The 20,037-nt window shown below is 38.6% G+C and overlaps 1 protein-coding gene across 1 annotated transcript in view; it reads right to left on the bottom strand.

The window, feature by feature from the left end:
- Window positions 1–20,037, bottom strand: part of SORCS2 (sortilin related VPS10 domain containing receptor 2) — a 534,993-nt gene that overhangs the window by 359,181 nt on the left and 155,775 nt on the right. The gene's annotated exons all lie outside the window — the stretch shown is intronic.

Raw genomic sequence — 20,037 nt, 5'->3', positions numbered from 1 at the left:
GTAAGAAACACATATTCCATTCATTCAACATCTAACAAATTCACTGGACAATGTCAAGAGTTAGTCCACGACTGACGTATCAAGCTGAGTGCTATGTTTTATATTTAGATCACTTAAAACACATTTTCCTCACTTGCTGCCAGTCCATATTAGTGCTTCTTATCCCCAAGTTACCATAGCAACCCCACTGAGGTACAACTGAAGAACCTGTGGTTCTCTGCACAGCTGTTACGTTTCTTTAACACAGGGTCAACATCAGTCTCCAGCAGCTCAGAGCATGCTGTTACTTAGCTGGCACTTCCTCTATTCCTGACCACCTGGTGAAATCTCTAGCAAACAGCAACTTTAGGCATTCATTTGATTATCCAGATTATTAATATATTAATGCTACATTTATGCAACAGTTCAGAGCTTGGGTCTCCGTACATTGGAGATTATAAGAGAGCAGAATTCCAGACTACAGGTGCTACATACGTGGTATCTTGAAAATAACGTTTCGTAACATTGAGCTATAATATTAGTCACATTCAGCATGATTGTAGCCTAACAAATTCATAACATGTATTGCTAGATGTATGTTTTGTAAGTAAAAGCAGAACCCCATTAACTCACAAACAATATTAATCTCTCCTGTTCTCAAAGGAAATTCATCTACCAGACACTTTTTTGGAATTTGATGAGAAGGCATTGTAAAAATATAGCCTCAGTTTAAAATAGAGCAAGACAAAACAATCTCTTACTTTTAAATAGGTTACTACAAGGCTTACAAAGCCAAAAGAAACATTTCCCAACTGAGAGGGAGAATCTACTGATGAGATTCCTGGATATAACCCAACCACGCTCCATCAGGTCAGCTACTTACTCTACTGTCAGTGTCCTAACTACAGCATTTTGCTGGTGCTTGCAATTAAGGAGAAAAAGAAACTTCACTACTGGGAGCATCAATTGGCTCTAATTATTAAGGAAAGTTTCAGATCTTGGCTTTTAGAACAACTGAAATTCTTACACCATAAAAATTGACCTAGGAGATTTTTTTATAAGAGATGCAAGAACATATATGAGCTACATGAGACTAAAAAAAAGAACAAAATATGAGATTGCACTCTGTTTTCTTATAGACATGAAAAAACAGAGACTGAGTTCTGGACTTAGTAAGCCAATGTTTTTCATCCCTCTACGTCCTAAAACCATAACTTTAATTCAGATAATTTGCAGCAGTATAAATTGGAGCCACTCTACCACAGGGAAAGTTCAATGCTTCATAATTGATTATTACCACGAACAGAAGATTCTATTAGGTTACCCTCAATCTATCTACTTTGAACTTGAAAAGATCAACAAAGCACCTTCAGAATAAGCCATTTCTGTTGCTCAGTACCCACCCATAATATTAAAGGACTTCACACAGTGTACTCATTGTGGTTTGCCAGCTCTAGTTCATCTATGGGATGCACCCATCAAGCCAGAAAACTACTGCTATTCAACATGCTTCAATTGAAAGGGTTTCAGGTAATCATAAACAATAAACAATCATTGGGTATCAGTCACACATAGGAAAATGCCTTATTTACACATCAGGATTGCTGTCTTAATCTGAGCCACAATTCTGAGAAATACATGCCACTGTTTGCTTCTCCAACCCTAGTTCATTTAAAAACTAAAATAACTTATTTTGCATTTCAGAAATACAGAAAATGACATTGTAGGAAAAACAAAGTTGTAAGCAGTCATTTCTTTGAATTCTTAAATTGTCAGCAGTTGCAACCTCAGAAGTATGACGCTGCTGGGGGGCTGACCACGATTTCAATTATGCTAACGAACTTCATCCCAGTATCTGAAAAGATACAGGTCAGCTACCTTCCAGGTTTTAAAGCACTGACCTTTGGACCATATACATCCTTTCAGGCTTAATAGAACGGTAATAATTAATAGGGTCAAATGTCAGGTCCTGCATTATGGACACAACAACCCCAGGCAACCCCGCAGGCTTGGAGAGGAGTGGCTGGAAAGCTGCCTGATGGAAAGGGACCTTAGTGTACTGATGGAAAGACAGCTGAATATGAGCCAGCAGTGTGCCCAGATGGCCAAAAAGGCCAGTGGCATCCCGGCATGCATCAGGAATGGTGTGGTGAGCAGGACTAGGGAAGTCATCCTGCCCCTGTACTCAGCACCGGTGAGGCCTCACCTCGAGTACTGTGGTCAGTTTTGGGCACCTCAGTACAGACAAGACATAGCAGTGCTGGAGCAGGTCCAAAGAAAGGCAACAAAGTTTGTGAAGGGCTTAGAGAACGTGCCCTGTAAGGAGTGACTAAAGGAACTGGGGCTGTTTAGTCTGGGGAAGAGGAGGTTGAAGGGAGATCTTATTGCTCTTTTCCAATATCTGAAAGGTGCTTACAGTGAGAGCGGGGTTGGTCTCTTCTCACTGGTGATAGGACAAGGGGAAATGGCCTCAAATTGCACCAGGGTAAGTTTTGGTTGGATATCAGGAAAAACTTTAGGACCTATCAGGAAAATGTTGTTAAACTCTGGAATAGGCTCCCCAGGGAGGTGGTTGAGTCATCATCCCTGGATGTGTTTAAAAACCATTTGGATGTGGTGCTCAGGGACATGATTTAGCGGAGGGCGGTTAGAGTTAGGGTAGTTGGACTTGATGATCTTCAAGGTCTTTTCCAACTTGAACAATTCTATGATTCAGTGGTATTCTACCCTCATTAAATAAATAGATCCAAAGAGAAGAAGGAATCACTTCACAAAAATGTGAAGGTCTTTGGGATCTCTGGATTCTGAGCATCATTTCTAAGAGCAGAGTCTTGTTTCAAAGGTTTCATTTTAATGAGTCTCCAGAATAAGCAGCATTTTTACCACTTTGATGGTAACCAACAGTTCATCCACACTGCTAATCTAGTGAAAATGTTTGGGTTACCTGTAAATGGAGAGAAACTCAAAGCACAATAGGAACTGAGTAATAGTATCATTCTTAAACTGCTCGCACTACTGTTAGCCATGGACTGCTAAAATAAATGTAGCTAAACAACAATGGCGGAGAATTCAATTCACCAGATTCTTAATTTAAAGACAGATTTAGAAAGTAACAGAGATCTCTTAACCCCATCTCCTGTTTTAAGATGAGAGTTATAAGAGTGTTTTAAAACATTTCATCTCAAATTTGCCCACAGTTCTTTGAGTATGTCAGTGGAGGTGGTGACAGTAACGCACTGCTGTGTGCTAGGGATCTATGAACAGATGATAGTGCTTCTGGCCAAAAATACCTAAGAAACGTGTCCCTTCTTACACTGCCCAAAACAGAAGTCGCTATGCATTCTTCCTTCACAGATTCCTCAGAAAATATCTGTTACTTTCAACAACACCAAGGACATTTTATCTGCTGCCTCTAAGGTAGTAACGCCTCAATGAAGCTTTATGATTGGAATTTTGTTCTTGTTTTGAGGAGATTTTTATTTAGAGATACTTGTATTTAGTGAATAAAAATAAAAATATACTTTGGTCCACAACGAAGACTTGGATGCCTGGTGCAGCTCTCTAGCTCGTTCTTTGAGCACTGCACACTTCTCTTAGAAGCAGCCCTTACTGCATCTTAAAGCTTCCTGATTATATTTCTATTGCTCAGATCCCAGCCCCTTCTGCCCCTTTCAGTGCTGTTGAAGATCAGTGAGTTTCAGGAACATTAAAATAAACAGAAGATAACATTTCCAGCTTCCTGTCAGCTTTCCTGCAAACAATTCAGGAGACAACATTCTCAGCTGTTTCTTTAAAAAAAAGTTTGTTTTTTTAATACTACCTGACAAGCTTACAAGAATGATGTCACACAGTACAGATTAAAAACAAAAAAAGGAAAATTAAGATTTTCAGCTTTCATCACAAAAGCTGTGCCTCTTCAGTAGAGTCCTCCATACACCTCTCCACAAAGAGAGAGCTGGGTAGTATTTCCCCATATGGGTCAAGGTATGGAGTATAAATTCCTTGGGATTCCTGAAGTCATAAGCAATGAGCATTCAAAGCAAGTTTTCAGGGGAAACTCAGATATTGCTATAACTCTATACTTTCATCCTTCCCACTGAAGTATTTCTCTGGTAAGGAAGAGGGGAAAAAGGGATAGAGAGAATTGTGATTTGTCAGAGATCTCCCATACTAGTCTCCTCCATTTCCCTTGCTGCTACAGCTCAAAGCTTTTTTCAAACAAAAGAGTTACAACAGTTTCTTTCCCCAAAATCCTTTCCAGAAAGGGAGGCTGTACTGGGTTTTCAGTGAATGATAGACAGATATAGCAAAAGGAAAACTCAGAGTGACAGAACAGTTGGGGTTGGAAGCAACCTTTAATACTTTCTAGTTCCAATCCCCTACTGTAGGCAAGGACACTTCGCTCTCGACCAGGTTGCTCACAGCCCCACCCAGCCTGGCCTTGAATGCTTCCAGGGAGGGAGCATTCACAACCTCACTGGGCAACCTGTTCCAGTGCCTCACCACACAATTCTACAGATAATAGTACCTATAAATAATTAAAGTTAGAAATTCCTCCTTTTTTTATGCTTTCCTTTCCTCCGTTTCTCTTCTGAAAATGCTTTGCAGCAAGACCAGACCAAAAAGAGTTGCACCTTGCAACAATCAGAAAGATCAACACAAAAGAATAATGATGATACAGGAGATATAACGACAAAAGGAGAAGTGCAATAGAAAGATAGACAGAAAAAGGAAAAGTGCTTACCCATCTCTGAAGATCTAAGCTCATGAGGAAAACTTCACAAGGGAGGAATCTCCACCCAGAGATCCCACCCCAGTGGCAGTCAGACCTTAAATGAGGTCTAAGAGAGATGCAGCCAGGCTCCACCTCTTCTGGTCACACAACTGAATTACCTTCACCTGTGCTCCCAGGGCTGACCAGTCCTTCCCCATGTGCTCAATCAGTGGTTCAGGCTGTGACTCAGCAGTTCCCATACACAGCTGCTCTTAATTTCTTAATAAATTTTTGCCTTTAAAGGAGTCCATTTTAATTTTTCTCTTTTTATCATCACCACATCACACAGGGAGAGTAACAACAGGAAGATTTATTGATCAATCACTTTCCATGCTGTTTATATTTTATCTTTGGTTTCTTGATTTTGTTGTTGTTTATTTGTTTTCTGTGACGATCCCCCTTGTAATGATAAACATTGGCTTAAGAAGAAAAACCCTTTTCTTTCTATGCCCTTTTCGTGACTTTTTTTATTTCATTGACAGTTTCAACACATACCTATTTATCTATCTCAATTAAGATTCCTGTGGGTTAAGCTTTATTCAACCCCCACTGTTTGTGATTTGACGATTTATTTATTTTTGGCATCCATTTAGAAGTTTAATAGAGAAACACTTCTACTTGCAAATGTATCCCTGCAAGTATGATTGCAAGCTTTCGTGTTTTCCCAAGTTTATTAGCAGGTGAGAACACACTACAAATGCTTTCAGACAGCCATAGCTACTAGGAGAACATACTGCTCAGACACACTCAAGTTCCTGCAAACTTTTTAGCATCTGCTTAATTTCATTCATGTGAATGAACTCACTGAAATCAGCAGAAGTGTTTATGAGAGTCACTTGAGCAGGCACTTAATACTCTGCATGACTGGAACATAAGCTGCTGTTTTGTTCAAGAATACCATGTAATTCACCCTTTTTTTAGCTAATAAACCATAACTATTTCATTGTAGCTATTTCAGGATGATCAAGATGTTCTAGGTACAACCTGTTAATTCATCGCTACCGCCTTGTGTACTTCCAAAACCTTACTGACATCTGATCATCAAAAAAACTCCATAACAAATAGTAGGTAAGCACCTATTTCTCCTCAAGCCACTTCTACTTTTGCAGCAGGCAGGCTCTTTGATCATTGTGCTTAGCTTTACATTAGTTTTAACATTTGTTATATAAGACAGACACTTGTGAGAAAAGTAAATATCAAGAAATTATTAACAGGAAAATATACTACAGGTCTATTATATGGACCAAGGGCCTTAATACTCTTAACAACTTTATACTAATTTGATTGCACTGGAAGAACAGTAAGTGGGAAAAAAGCATCTAGGTTAACCCTGTTGCAATGCTGTGCTGAAAGGTGAAAGACATTTAAACTATTACTAAAGCTATCAAGACCTCATTGTAGAAGTTTCTACTCCTCTAATAATAAAGCTCACACAAGCCACCCATGGCTTAATATGAAAGACCTAAGGAAGTTAGATTTAGAGTTCTTTCAACTAAGCTGTATTGGGAGAATACTGTGCAGGAAGTCACTGGCCAGATCACTGCACTTGTTTTAAGAATTAGCAATAATTCTACAGTGCATTTAATCATATCTCAAGGCAAGAAACAACAGTGGGTCAATTTCTATTCTCTAAGAGGTATTTCTGTTCCAAGGAGCTGAATAAGAGAATATACTTGAAAGCCCTGGCTGTGATTATTTCCAGATTCAAAACTGTGTTAATTGTAGTACTTTACACATTAACCCTGCAAGCACTTAGACTAAAGTGTAACTTCAAGATTTATAACATATTTAATCCACTGGCTAGTATGAAACATTATTACATTATGTCAGCACTGACTGTACAAGCGTAGAACAAAAAGACAACCTATTGCCAACAGGAGCCTACAATCCAATTTCAGAAGACAATAGCTCTTCCCATCATCATCAATTTATGTCAGATCTTCAGTGCAAGCTCTGAAGAAAATTATGTTTACTTGATGGCATTACATGTGTATGCTTTTAGCTGTTCATCTCTACTTTATAACTGTAAATCCACTGATTTCAGCCGTATTTGTCAGGGAGATACTGAGCTCCTAGGACTGTGAGAACAGGTTGTTCAAATGAATTAGTTCAAATGAACAATACTACCAAGAGAAAGCTATAATGAAACAAAATTATGAATGCCCAAATATAGGAAAACTTTCAGACAAGGCTTGTATCTTGTCTGAAAAATCAGAGGAGGAACAAGGGAACCTTAACTTCCTAAGCAGTGGTGGCCCTGCAGGGAGGCTGGACCAGATGGCTTTCAGAGGCCCTTCCAACCTCAGTTGTTCTTTGATGAGTAAAGAAAAAAAGTCATTATTCCTAGGATATAAATGAGACAGAGTCTGATAGTCAAGTGTTAGTGCATTATTCAAATACATCACTTGGAGAGTGATCAGCATCAAAAGAAGAACACTCAGATTTAAGAACTTTAAGTAATCATGCCATTTCATATCAGAGGTCCATCCTAATCAGTCACCTGTCTCCAACAGTGGCAAACAGTAAATACAGAAACTCAAACAGTTGGTCTTTTACTTCAGTTTCAATCAGCTTGACCCATCAGTACAACAGAAAATGATGTGTTTTCAACTTTTATCATGTAGTTCTTAAAAATCAAAGCATATGTAAACGCAAAATGGAGGCAGGCAATCTTTACTGCTGCTGCTCTAACACTGTCATGTTCCTGTTCTTTTCTATAGGCATCAGACGCAGCTCTGAGATTTCTGGGCAAAGAGCTGATGCAGAGCTCACTCAAGCAAGTAAGATCTCAACTTGGAGGCCACATAGTAACAGAACCCAAAATTCTAGATCACATTGGCAAATTTGAGGACAGTGTAACATTTTGACTGTTATACTTCTTTTCTTTTTCAAAGAGCCCAAAATAAAATAATCAGCGACAAGACTCCAGTTCGTTGTCATTGCAATTTTCTCCACTGCCAGTGTGGTTTTTGGGGTTGAAATATCTGAGGTAGTATTTTGTAAACTATTAAAATCACCTCTGCAAACATGCCAAAGGAATAAATGTCCAAAGAATGAAGCAAGAATATATTTTTCTAGTTTTTAACAGTCTGGCTTGAATCCTAATTGTAAAAATTTTTGAAATATAGACTCATTTCACTGATCTCCTCTAATAACATATTCTGAATTGAATTAACAATCTTTCCTGCAGAAGCAAACCTATTGTTTAAATGTTCTTTTTCATTCCTATGGAAATTCAAAGGGAAGCACAGCCAACATCTGCAGAAGACATATCTAAAGCATCTTTGCTCTCCTCCAGATATTCAAGAATCAACAATTACGGGTAGGCAATTCACCTTGGTCATCAGTGTTATATAACTGTTCTCTACCAGGAACAAAGATCAAATTTTAAATGTTCTTTAGGAAGTATTCCCAATCTGCCATGCAATGCTGTTGCCCAATAGTAAAATACAAAAATTGAAAGTAAACTTCCAATTTGCCTCACTAAATCATTTTTCAAAGTCAAAGCTATTTTCTTCTATTACCATATAAAAGTAATTAAGCTCTTTAGTTAAAAAAAAAAAAATGCAACAACACATTATTCAAGACATATGGAAACATCTGTAGAGAATACCACAAGCTGGAAAGACTGTTCATATGACGCAGGATTGCTGGCAGAGACATTCATATTGGTTATTCTCCCTCGCAGCTGCCCTGTCTTCAGAAGAACCACGGGATTAAACACCACTGTACATCACATGTACATAAATGTGATAACATTTGTACATAAATGTGATAACATCACATTTATCCGAGGCTGCATCAAACCTACACTGACCTCAATATTACATTTAATTCTCTCTGAGATATAGTGTTCAAATAAGACCTAACTGCCTATCAGAGACTTTATAAAACTGCATATGGTGAGAAGGTCTTTGATCCTGCATCAAGATGAGCCAGACTGTCACGATGTTTAATATCCTTTTATCCTTAATAAGGACTGGAAATAATATTTCCTAAATGTTGTAGGTACCTGGATTTGTCCAATATAAATGGGAAAGATAAATATGGTCATGTGATCTACAGGAAGGGACAACAGCACACTCCTGCCTGAAAGACATAATGCAAGGACAAATATGTTAAAGAATAAGGCAGTTATTTTGCAATTATAGGGTCATGCTGATTACAATTTTACCCAGGAGAGTATGTATGTACACAAGAGAAACAGATGCAAACTTCTTTTGCACTTTTTGTGCGGTGGAGTGTGCGTGTTGCATTGGAAGACATTAACACACTCAGGGGTGATTTAACATGACTTATGGCAAAGATAAAATCACGTCTAGATAATGATACAGAACCAGAGTGGAAAACAAAGTCAAGAGGTTGCCTAGCAAAACAGGAATAACACAAAAAACATATCTTGGCCTGTTTTTCAAGTGTTGTCCAAAAAAACTCCTGCTGTACTCCAGCATTATCCTGCTCCTCGTGGGGTAGGAGCACACAACAAGGACCTCACAACAAGGTGTTGTTCCTCACAACAAGGACCATTCACTCTACACTACTGCTCCACATTGGAATGGATCAGGCCCAGTGCTACCTCTCTTCATTCTTCTACTGGGTGGAAGGTTATCTCTCTTCATCTGCCTTTCATTTTAATTGTTGCATTTCCTACCTTCCTTGTTAAAAAAAATTAATTTCAGCAAAAGTAATACACTGCCCCCAGTGCAGCATGGAAGGGGACCCACTACCCCTCAAATTCCAAACCTGTCTACTCCCTGTGGCTGCATGCAAAACAAACTACTACTACCTCAAATTAAATTAACAGAATTCAGCTATGGTAGAATAATGGGAATGACCCCCTTTGAGAGGAAGAAGGATGAAAGTACATTTATCTTAGACATTTATTCATGAAGCAGCAGAAATTCATATCCGTGCCAATAGAAAGAGCATAAAGGAGCGGAGGGAACATCCAGCCGGGTTACGAGACTATTAGAAAGGGCTTGGGAGCAGTTGGGAAAATTGGTCAAAGGCCAAATATGTCAGAGAAAATGTTGGAAGGGGCCAGGAGAATGCTGGAGAGTTCTTTACTTTCAGCCCAGAGCCAAACCAGAAGGTTTCCATGCTGCGAGTGCACAGTTTTTGCCAGCTTTTTGTGTTTCCTCTCCTCCTCACCTCCTTCTACCCTAGATGTTCATTACTTCAAGCGCCACGGGGTCATCAAAGCTAAGTGAAATTATGCAGCATCACCTGTGAAAAGAAATAGCTGTTTCACTAGGCAATCCCATGCCATTTGGGATCCCTGGCTAATTCTGTCCTATCACAGATATGTCACTTCTAAGCAGTATGAAGAATATTAACACAGTCGGTCATCTCAGAGCCAGGTTTCAAATTAGCCTTGCATTCCAACCTTAAACCTCTAATATATTTTAAATGACCCTCAGATCAAGGAAGTACAAGCAGAAAAAGACTGTAAGCCCTGATAAATTAGGTCTATATTTCTTTATTTTACTCCAGCAAAGAATTAGGCATTCAACAGACTCTCTGTACGTTAGCATTAAGCTGGCTACAGTCAGGGCTGCAAAGAAACTTCTGTAACAAAATTGTAATGGAAAATGTTTCCCTTCATGCTTAGTCTCCCTCTCTGTGTTCCCAGATTGTTTTTAAAATGTTAAGAACTTTTTTTTTTATGTTATGAGAACCACTCTTTTCTACCTTCAAAGATAAATGCACATGTACAAGAGTTTAGCAGCACAAGTCTTGGAGGGCAAATATTTTTAATTCTTTCCTAGAGCACTTCAGAACAATTATGTCTAGCACTTACAACTTCTCATGGCTCTTTTCTCAAGAAATGAAGTAATTACAGGCTTCTAAATTTCCCTCAGCATAAGGTAGTAGTGCTTTCTGCTTTATAGTTGGGAAATAAGAGTCAGAGATATATCACTGGTTTATCCCATCTAAGTTTAGGATACCAGCCCCTAGAGACAGGGACAGACACGCCTGGAGAATGGTTTTGCCCATTTAGATCTGAACAGTCCTTTGGAGGCGCTTTATTTTTCATATGAACTACTCATCCTAGAAATCTATGCTGCTAGTGTCAGCCTCTTGGAAAACCTGAATGCATCCATGCCTAAGTGAGTTTTGGAAGAAGTCTACGCAGGGCTACAAAATACAAAATGAAATCCCTAAGCCGAGAAAAAAAGTGAACCTTCAAATTCTTGCAAACTGTTTTCCTTTAGTTTGGGGTTTAATTCATGCCATGATAGAAAGGCATTCATACTCAGAGTGCAAAGGACATAGCCCAAATCCAACTGTAACTTTTCAGATTGATCTTGTTACCAATGGGATGCTTTTCTTCCTCCTTATCATAGAATCATAGAATGACCTGGGTTGAAAAGGACCACAATGATCATCTAGTTTCAACCCCCCTGCTATGTGCAGGGTCACCAACCACTACACCAGGCAGCCCAGAGCCACATCCAGCCTGGCCTTGAATGCCTCTGGGCATTCAAGTCTCCCTCTCTGGGCACTGCAGAAGTCTCACTGCAGAAGTCTAAGCAGAGGAAAAAAAAAAAAGAAAAAAAAAAAAACCAAGCTGTATTTTCCATACAATGCACGTAGATTCATAAAGTTATAGCTTTAGGGATAAGTATCAAGGGACTTCATAAGTATCAAGTGGATAGTATCAAGGGACATGATGCTATCCAAATAGAACGGCTATGGTTATATTTAATGATGTAAGTCGTTTTATCCTACAGTGGAACCCTACACATCAGAAGCTTTTTCTTAAGTAAACATTTCTTAATCAAAGTAAAAGTTCATTTAAAATATATGAGAGAAAGAGAGTAGAGGTAGGTTACTGGAAACAACCTCAAAGACATTATCTCGACCCATGTACATTTGCTGTTTATAAAATAAGCAAAAAAGAAGCAAACAATAAAAAAACACCTATATTTTACAAGACTGAAGGTCAGGGGGAAAAATATACTGCCCATACATTTAAAAACAACATTTTACTCCTTTAATTTCCCTTTGTTTGAGTTTATTTCAGCTTTTCCAAAGAAAACCTCTTTTGTGACCAGCACTGGAAAAATATGGATCAAAATGTCTTAAGCGCTCTGAGATTTAAAATGAGCAATATAACACATTACAGTATTAGTTAATTAATATAGCACTGTTATTAATGCTACACGAAGGAAGAAATTATAAATGTTAAAGTTCAACGCTGGAAGATTTTAATGAAAGAGCATCAGCAATAGCTAGAACTCGGTTTTTATGTACATTCACAAAGTACTGAGTTCAGAAACAGCCACAGAAATCTCAGCCATTTCAGGGACACTGGTTTCCCATCAGCCCAGAATGAGAAAACTCCATACTCCCTGCTCCGCAAACGGTGAAACAAAGGTAACAAATAGACATCAATGGACAGCTATTTTTGGAGTCTCCCTTTCCCTTCCCCAAATGATGGCACAAGTAGAACACGGACATAAACAGATTAGAGAACAACAATGCAAAAAGAAGAACCTTCAGATACCTGGAAATAATGTGAATTTCCCATGAATAAACTAAAAAGGCAGTAAGAGTGCTACCAGTGAAATGCATCAATCAGGAAGGGGAAAACATCTTCCACCTTAAGAAAAATCCCTGGTTCCTATTCAGTTCAAGTAGTGCCCGTTTTCTCTGGAGGTTAAGGTATCTGGAGAACAGTCAGCCCCTGTGAAATACTCACTCCTCAGAGACCTAAGAGAAATAGTACAGGGAAATAGTGCAGGGTGTGTGTCACTGGTTCAGAGTCCTTCATTTTGTTTTAGCATCCCGGCACCTGGAGTGGTCCTCCCTGTTTTAAAAAAAATTATCTCAAAGCAAAGAAAAACTAACAGGCTATGGCTGTTAGTGCCTGACAGGCCAGTATGAGCAAGTATGTGAGAGCTGCACACTGAATACCTGATGCATTATTTTGAGAAATGGCATCACGACTTGTAAGAAGCTTAGTCTTCGCAGTGCATGTGTTTCTAAAATCAAGAATACCTACCAAGTCTATTTCTTTAAAAGAGAAAAGAAAGAAAGAAAAAAAAAAAACAACTTACACACTCCTCCCTCCACAAATCAATGCATTATAGATACATTCCTCTGGATCTGTCTTTAATTATTAATTACCATTCAGCTTTGCAGTGACTCTCATGGTTATTTCACACTGGCAGACTAGAGTAAAGGATCTAGAAGGGGGTGGGGAAATGGAAAAAAGCAAAAAGAGAGAAGAAATCAGTAAACCTCCAAGACAATCTGTTTATTTTAATAGTTTTAGAAGATTATTCTGTTTAAAATTTTATGTTCAACTCCAAAGGAAAAGGACAGAAATAAAAAATTAAATGACTGCCTGTAGCTAAATGCTTCCTATTCTGAATTCTTAGAACTGAACTTCCATGGAAAAAGATATTTCTTGAAGGCACTGCAACCACAATCTTTATTCTATAATGTTCAAAATAGTAAGGCATAAAAATTTTCATAGCAGGTAATGGCAGATAATGACCACAACAGCTAAATGTTTTCAACCTAAATTCATAATGAACCCAAGTGGATAAAGGCTATGAGGCAAATGTTTACGAGAGTGATAGAAGAGGTAATTCTTGCCTGAACTAACTATTGAAGAAAACATGAAGAAGGAGGGGAGGGGAAAGAAGGGGAGAGAAGACAGCAATATACATGTTTTTACAGAGATAGAATATTTTGCATTTGTTGGATTTTGGTGTAAAGTGAATGATTTCTGTATGTAGGGACTTCAGACGTCTTGTAAGTCATTTTGTAAGTCAGAAAGATGCAGGGGTCTTAGAACAGGTCCAGGGGAGGGCCACTAAGATGGTCAGAGGGCTGGGGCAGCTCTCCTATGAAGAAAAGTTGAGGGAACTGGGCTTGTTTAGCTTGGAGAAGAGAAGGCTCCGGGGAGACATTATTGTGGCCTTCCAATATTTGAAGGGAGCATATAAACAGGAAGGGGAATGACTGTTTACGTAACAGTGAGAGGACAAGGGGGAATGGTTTTAAACTAAGACAGGGGAAGTTTAGGTTAGATATTAGGAGGAAGTTTTTCACTCAGAGGGTGGTGACGCACTGGAACAGGTTGCCCAAGGAGGTTGTGGATGCCCCATTCCTGGAGGCATTCAAGGCCAGGCTGGATGTGGCTCTGGGCAGCCTGGTCTGGTGGTTGGTGACCCTGCACATAGCAGGGGGTTGAAACTAGATGATCATTGAGGTTCTTTTCAACCCAGGCCATCCTATGACTCTATGATTTTAGAATTTAACCTTTAGAAACACTAAAATGTAGGTTTGTATCCCAAAGACCTATCTACTAACTTATCCTAACATTATTTATATTTTCCTTAAAATCATATGATTGCTCCTGAAAATTTAGGCATCATAAAAAAAAACTTGATGTTCAGATTTATTATAACTGTTTAATTTTACATTTTATGGGGAGGGCTAAATTGGACTATAGACCAGAAAATGCTATCAGATTATTTCATTTTATTCCTCGTATCATTTTTTTCCAGACAAAATTTGTCCAATTTGAGATCTTGTATACAAGACTAACAGGCCCCTACTGACAAATACAATCTCCAAACATAAGTAATTATACACAGCAATCATATTACCCTTTGATCTTTTCTCTTTGATAAGGTCAATGACTGACCTCCCTACAACTCATCTCATTATGCTTATTTTCCAGTATTTTTTATAGGTCCTCTCCACTACCCTTATTTTCAGAGTATTTTCTCTAGAAGTGATGTGAGGGCACCAGACCTCAATAACAACAGCTACCAAATCCAGCGGCAGATGCCAGTCTGTTTTCTGACTTACACCTTATACAATACTTACAGACAGCCCGCAAACAGCTTATATTTGTCTCACGCCTAATGGGTTTCTGGGATAATCAATCCAACACTCTGCTTTTTTTCAAGAGCTATGTTAAACATTTTGTTCTTCTCTCCCTAAAAGGGAAAGGTCACTTGGCAAGCATGCCTGATAAAATTAGTGCACAGAGATTGGGGATTAAATGAATGCAGATACATACACAAATAATCAGCATTTTTTCATCCACACCACCAGGTTCTGCCCAAGAATCCAAGAACATTCCAAGCCTAGACATTATTCATCTCTCAGGCTCCAAAGAGCTGTTTCTAATCAGTCTCCCCTTGTTTAGCCTTAGGTTTTGTAGATCTCCACCTACTCCTCCAGCAATATTTATTCTAACTAGCCTCAGCTTCCCTGGGCTAATTGCCAGTAGAATCCAACCAACATTCTGCAGAAGAAAAAACATGTTTGTCAAGATAAGTCTGCAGACTGGGACAAGAGTGGGAGGTGAAAAAAAAAAAAAAAAAGACAAAAGGACAGAAGAGAAAATGGAAGAGAGAACAATCTTCCAAGTTCTCTTCACAAATACAGACAAATTTTGGCTAGAAGAACAAATCTTGTGAGCCCTCTTTGCCATACCAATTCAGCTAAATGATGTGTTGAGAAAGTTATCTCCAACAATCTTACAATGACTTCCTAAATCTGCCTTCCACTATGAGTCCAAGCTCTATTTTTTCTTATATCCTGATGTACTGCTCTGCATCTGGCTGTATCAGAATTAATTTTGCCAGAACTCTGCTATTTCATGAGCCATTTCAGATTATCCTAGCAACAACCTTCCCTATTTCAGCACTCTTCATGCCACGTACAAACTTAAGAGCAAAATTCATGTCAGTGATTAAAAATACTGAATTACTGACCAGCAATGGATCCAGAACTGAAGTCTAGAGACTAAAGCAACGAGTTTCCTCCCAGTTGTGAATCATGTGCTCCCAGCCTCCACCCAGGAGATTTTTTATTCTTATTTTATGGCACTTGTCCCAAATAGACTATACTAGCTGGTGGAAAGCAAGCTCCTACTTCTATAGTTGACAGATCTACCTTGGATTGTAAACACCCAATATTATTATTATTATTTAAAACAACACTACACCATCATTTGAATTCACAGCTTTCAAAGAAACAACATGTGCTGCAACTGTCATATTTACTCAATGCTAACAAGCCTACCAGGAAAAATAAATTTTATGTCCGTAAACAATGGGTTAAATTTCCTAATTGCAGAACTGGAATTGCTTAAAAAAGAAAACTCTTCACTGCACTAAATCATGCTTAACACTAAAATGACTCCAGTGCTTCAGTTAACTTGAGAGCTTGCAATGTGCTTGCTTCAGTGAAAAGACAGACTCGTACTCATCCCTCCATAAGTCATGGCTTTATCACCTCTTCAGGAAAATGAAGCTTTAGAGCTTGTACTTAATATCACTATTACAACCAACCACTTGCTGCCCTTCTCTCTTATTTCAAATTGAGTTTTCTTTTACCTCTTTCTTCTCAGAACTGGAACATGAGGTGCAAAGGCAAATTGTTAGGCAATTGAAGTTTCCAGGTCACATTCAGCTTCTCACATTAGGTGGAATGTTTAGCATATAAACCAAGATCCCTAACATCTTCGTAGCTGGAGAGACATACGATGGCTATTTATCCTTTAACTACTCTGTATTAACAACTGCATACAAAATTACACTTTTGGAGTGACTGAAATACTGCTCCAGTAGAGGATCGTGGTTAGAGAACTGGAACACAGGACAGATAAGGAAAAAGAGAGCTCCACTCTCTAGTGAAGAGAAGAAAACTCAGGGAGTATCTTCCATTACCTAAAGACAAGTGACAGCCTCTTCTCAGAGTCACACAGCAAAAGAACAAGAGGGATAGAGGGGGAACAAGAAATTCTAGGGTAAATTCCCGTGGAACATAATGGAAAAATACCTTCATCATGAGAATAGTTAAATTATAGATCAGGTCACCCAGTAAGAGGGAGGACACACTATCCTTGGAGATCTCTAAACATGCCTGGACCATACCATTAACAAATTCATCTCGCTTACAATGTAAGCCTGACTTTGAGCAGGCAGCTGGACCAGGTCCCCAGATGTCCTTTCTCATCTCAATTATTCATCAATTCTATGCCACATTAATTCCTTTTAATTTTATCTTATTATCTCATGTGAATATCATGTTTTAGCATATTGACCAAGAAATCTCATCTCCTAAGTCCAAAACTTTGGAGGAAACCATTTTATATTACTAGAAATGCCTTCACCACTTTTTGGAAAAAAAAAAAATATATATATATATATATATATTATTATCCTTTTTAAATGGTTTCATAAATACATATTTGAATAATTTATAATATATGAACTTCACTACTGCTATTGTAATTTGCTCTTCTTAGTGTGATAAGTAGACAGTGCAGGCCACCTTTTCCCCGAGATAATGCAAGTTCAGAGAACAGCATTTCTACTCACTTTATAACCTCTAATTCCATTTTACAGCATAATTCATGGGCAGAGTACTGAGTACATTGCTAGGTTTCAGCTCTCCCTCTCTTTCTTTGTTGTTTACATATCCTTGTACATTATTACAGTACTTCAACAGAAACCCTATAGCTAAAATAACTATAGCTTAACATAGACTTCTCAACAAACGCCAAGCATGATCATACTCATTTACTAATGAGTATAAAGAATAATAGTTAATTCCACCCCCAAAATTATTTTCTTCAGTAGATCAGTTGTTGTAGCCAGTGATTTGGTCCCAGTCACTACTAGTACCAGAGCTGAGGCCACGCAAATAGAATTCAGCACATTCACCACTAGCCCATTATGCCTTCACATATCTGAACAACTTTTTCCCATCAGCTGCTATGATTTTATTCATTTGCATATCTAAATATATATGAACAATAGGCTTTAGTCATTTGTGATATTAAACATTATGAATCCAGGGGAATTTCTTATAGACCAGAAAGACCATTTTATACTTGTGATGTTTAGCATGAGCTAGTAATTTTCCCCACAGAAATGACAACAAATATTCTTTTTCCTAAGCACTATTATATACTTTCTTTGCAGAGTACTGTATACAAGTGATAAACAAATTATATTCTAAAAACACAGCCTATAAAATGTTTTTTAAATATTCTGAATAAAACATTGCACTGAAATACAGTACCATGTAATTGTAAAGGTAAAACTATATGCTGTTGCAGTATTTCATTCAAATTCAAATAAATAAAAAGGGAAGAAAGGTAGTGGCAGGATGGCTCATTTTGACAGAGTACCCTGTAGCAACCATATCAATTAAGTTTGCATAGATCTCCAAGAGTGAGGCAGTTAATGAAACACTGATCATTTTTCCCAACTCTAACTTAGACATGTTAATTAAAAATTAGAGGAAATCATCATCGTATAAAATGAGTTCACTGAGAGAGAGTATAAAAATACCTACCAGGCAGTGCTCTGTACATGAGAGTTCTTTTCAACACTAATTAAAATGGATATTTCTGCGTATGCAAGTCTACCCAATGAAACACAAATAATAGTGTGAGTTTAACATTTAATGATTTCTCTGTTAAATAGAAGACTTTCATTCAGGAATGCTATAATTTGCTCCCAGTAAGATCCACTTAATCATCATGTTTACTGCCTCCTTTTTCTTCTCACATTTCCTTTTCTTGCCAGCCATGCAACTGGCAATTTAAGATTTAAATTCTGATCACTTAGGCCTTCTTCCATTTCCCAACTTCATCTTTATCTCCCCCCTTAAAACACAGATAATCTAGCTGGAAGTCTCCCTTAGCTGCCAAAAAGAGCCAGCTCCACCAGAAAATCCTACACCTGGGAATAGAGCTCCAGCCCCAGCTGGGGAATTCTCCCCGGCAGAAGAGTTAGCTCCTTGCACAGGTGGAAAGCAGCAGGGTTACAGACAGCTTTGCAGAGGGAGCAGGGAGAAGCCAGGTTATGGGGATAACAAGAAGGTGTCTAGTCTGGAGGTCACAACCTGAGCCCAGCAAATTCAGAACAAGCTCCTCCAGTGGTAAATTGTCAGCTCCTTTAACTCTCCATGAGCACACCATGGTAATTCTTTGTTTTCCTTCACATAGTCCTTAGCTTGCTAAATTTCTGGGGTCTCAGAGACAAATGCTTTGTCTCATACACGTATAAAGCATTTAGAGGGAATAAAATTCTGACCTTGACCACGATCTTATGGAAATACACCGCTGTCAGCAAAACTAAAGGATGCAACACCAAGCACTCCGCAGACCTGAGTTAGAGTTAAAAACATTATATCTTTGCCATCTCCATCTTTTGCCTAGCTCCTCCCAGCCCTGTTCTTAGAGTCTGATTACTCTCAACCCTCTTATTATCCAGATCAGCTCCTCATGCCCACGTATTCACAGGCAAAGCATCGTAGAAGAAACAGTTTTTAGATAGGGTGCTTGGTTTCCCAGAGCGACCAGAAACCAGAGCTGCAAAGAAAGCCATTCACATCATCTGCTGAGTGAGGTGGAGCTGCCAGAGCGGGCAGCAGAGCTCCTGGGGCAGGGCTGTGTGCTCTGAGCCCCCACTGCATCAAAGATAAAGCCATCTCTTTTGAGCACATTAGATTAAATGAAAAAATTATCAGACTATTAAGACCAGACTCAATCTACACCCTGCATTGAGTTAATGCAACTTATGTTTACCTGCAATAAAATGGTTAAGCAAACTTCTTGTTATTAAGATGTACATATAAGTGGATGAGCAAAGGGAGATGAGTCACTTTTCTTTTTCAGCCAAGAGAGAGATCTTTGTTAAATCCATCCTGCTACTGCAGTAGAAGTGCTAGAAGCCTGGGCTAGTAGCCCACTATGCAGAAAAAAGAAAATAATGGAGTATTATGAAATCCACAATGGAGGCTAATGGCCAAAATTTGCATGAATCGCTGTCCTAAACAACACCGCTAATCAAAAATAAAAACAAAAGGTCACTGATAAAGTATTTTTATTGTTAGAGTGCACACAAATACACAGAGAAGACTTCAGAACCTTCCAGAGCAAAAGGAACCACGATTTAAAGGGAAAAAAATGAAAGAATAGCAATGCAGCTGCAGCAAGTAGCCACAGCACTGCAACAAGCGTGGACTTGTTCATCCGCATAAGCAATGTTTTCTGAGGCTGAATGGTGACTTTCTCCAACACTCATCATTAACATAAAATGACCCTTCCCTACCACTCTGCGCAGGGTGCTCAAAGGGGACAGAAACCATGACCTTTAGGGAGCATAGACTTCTGTGTAACAAAAGGAGTTTAATGTATCAGTTGTGCCACAGAAGGGACACGCAAGTTCACATAGTTCCCCCACTGCACAACATGTTCCCTTAACAAAAAAAGCTCAGTCTAAACATGCAGGATT

The sequence above is a fragment of the Gallus gallus genome, chromosome 4, assembly GCF_016699485.2.
Source record: "Gallus gallus isolate bGalGal1 chromosome 4, bGalGal1.mat.broiler.GRCg7b, whole genome shotgun sequence".
Lineage (NCBI taxonomy): Eukaryota > Metazoa > Chordata > Aves > Galliformes > Phasianidae > Gallus > Gallus gallus.
The sequence above is the reverse complement of the archived record's forward strand: the minus strand, read 5'-3'. Positions and strand labels throughout refer to the sequence as shown.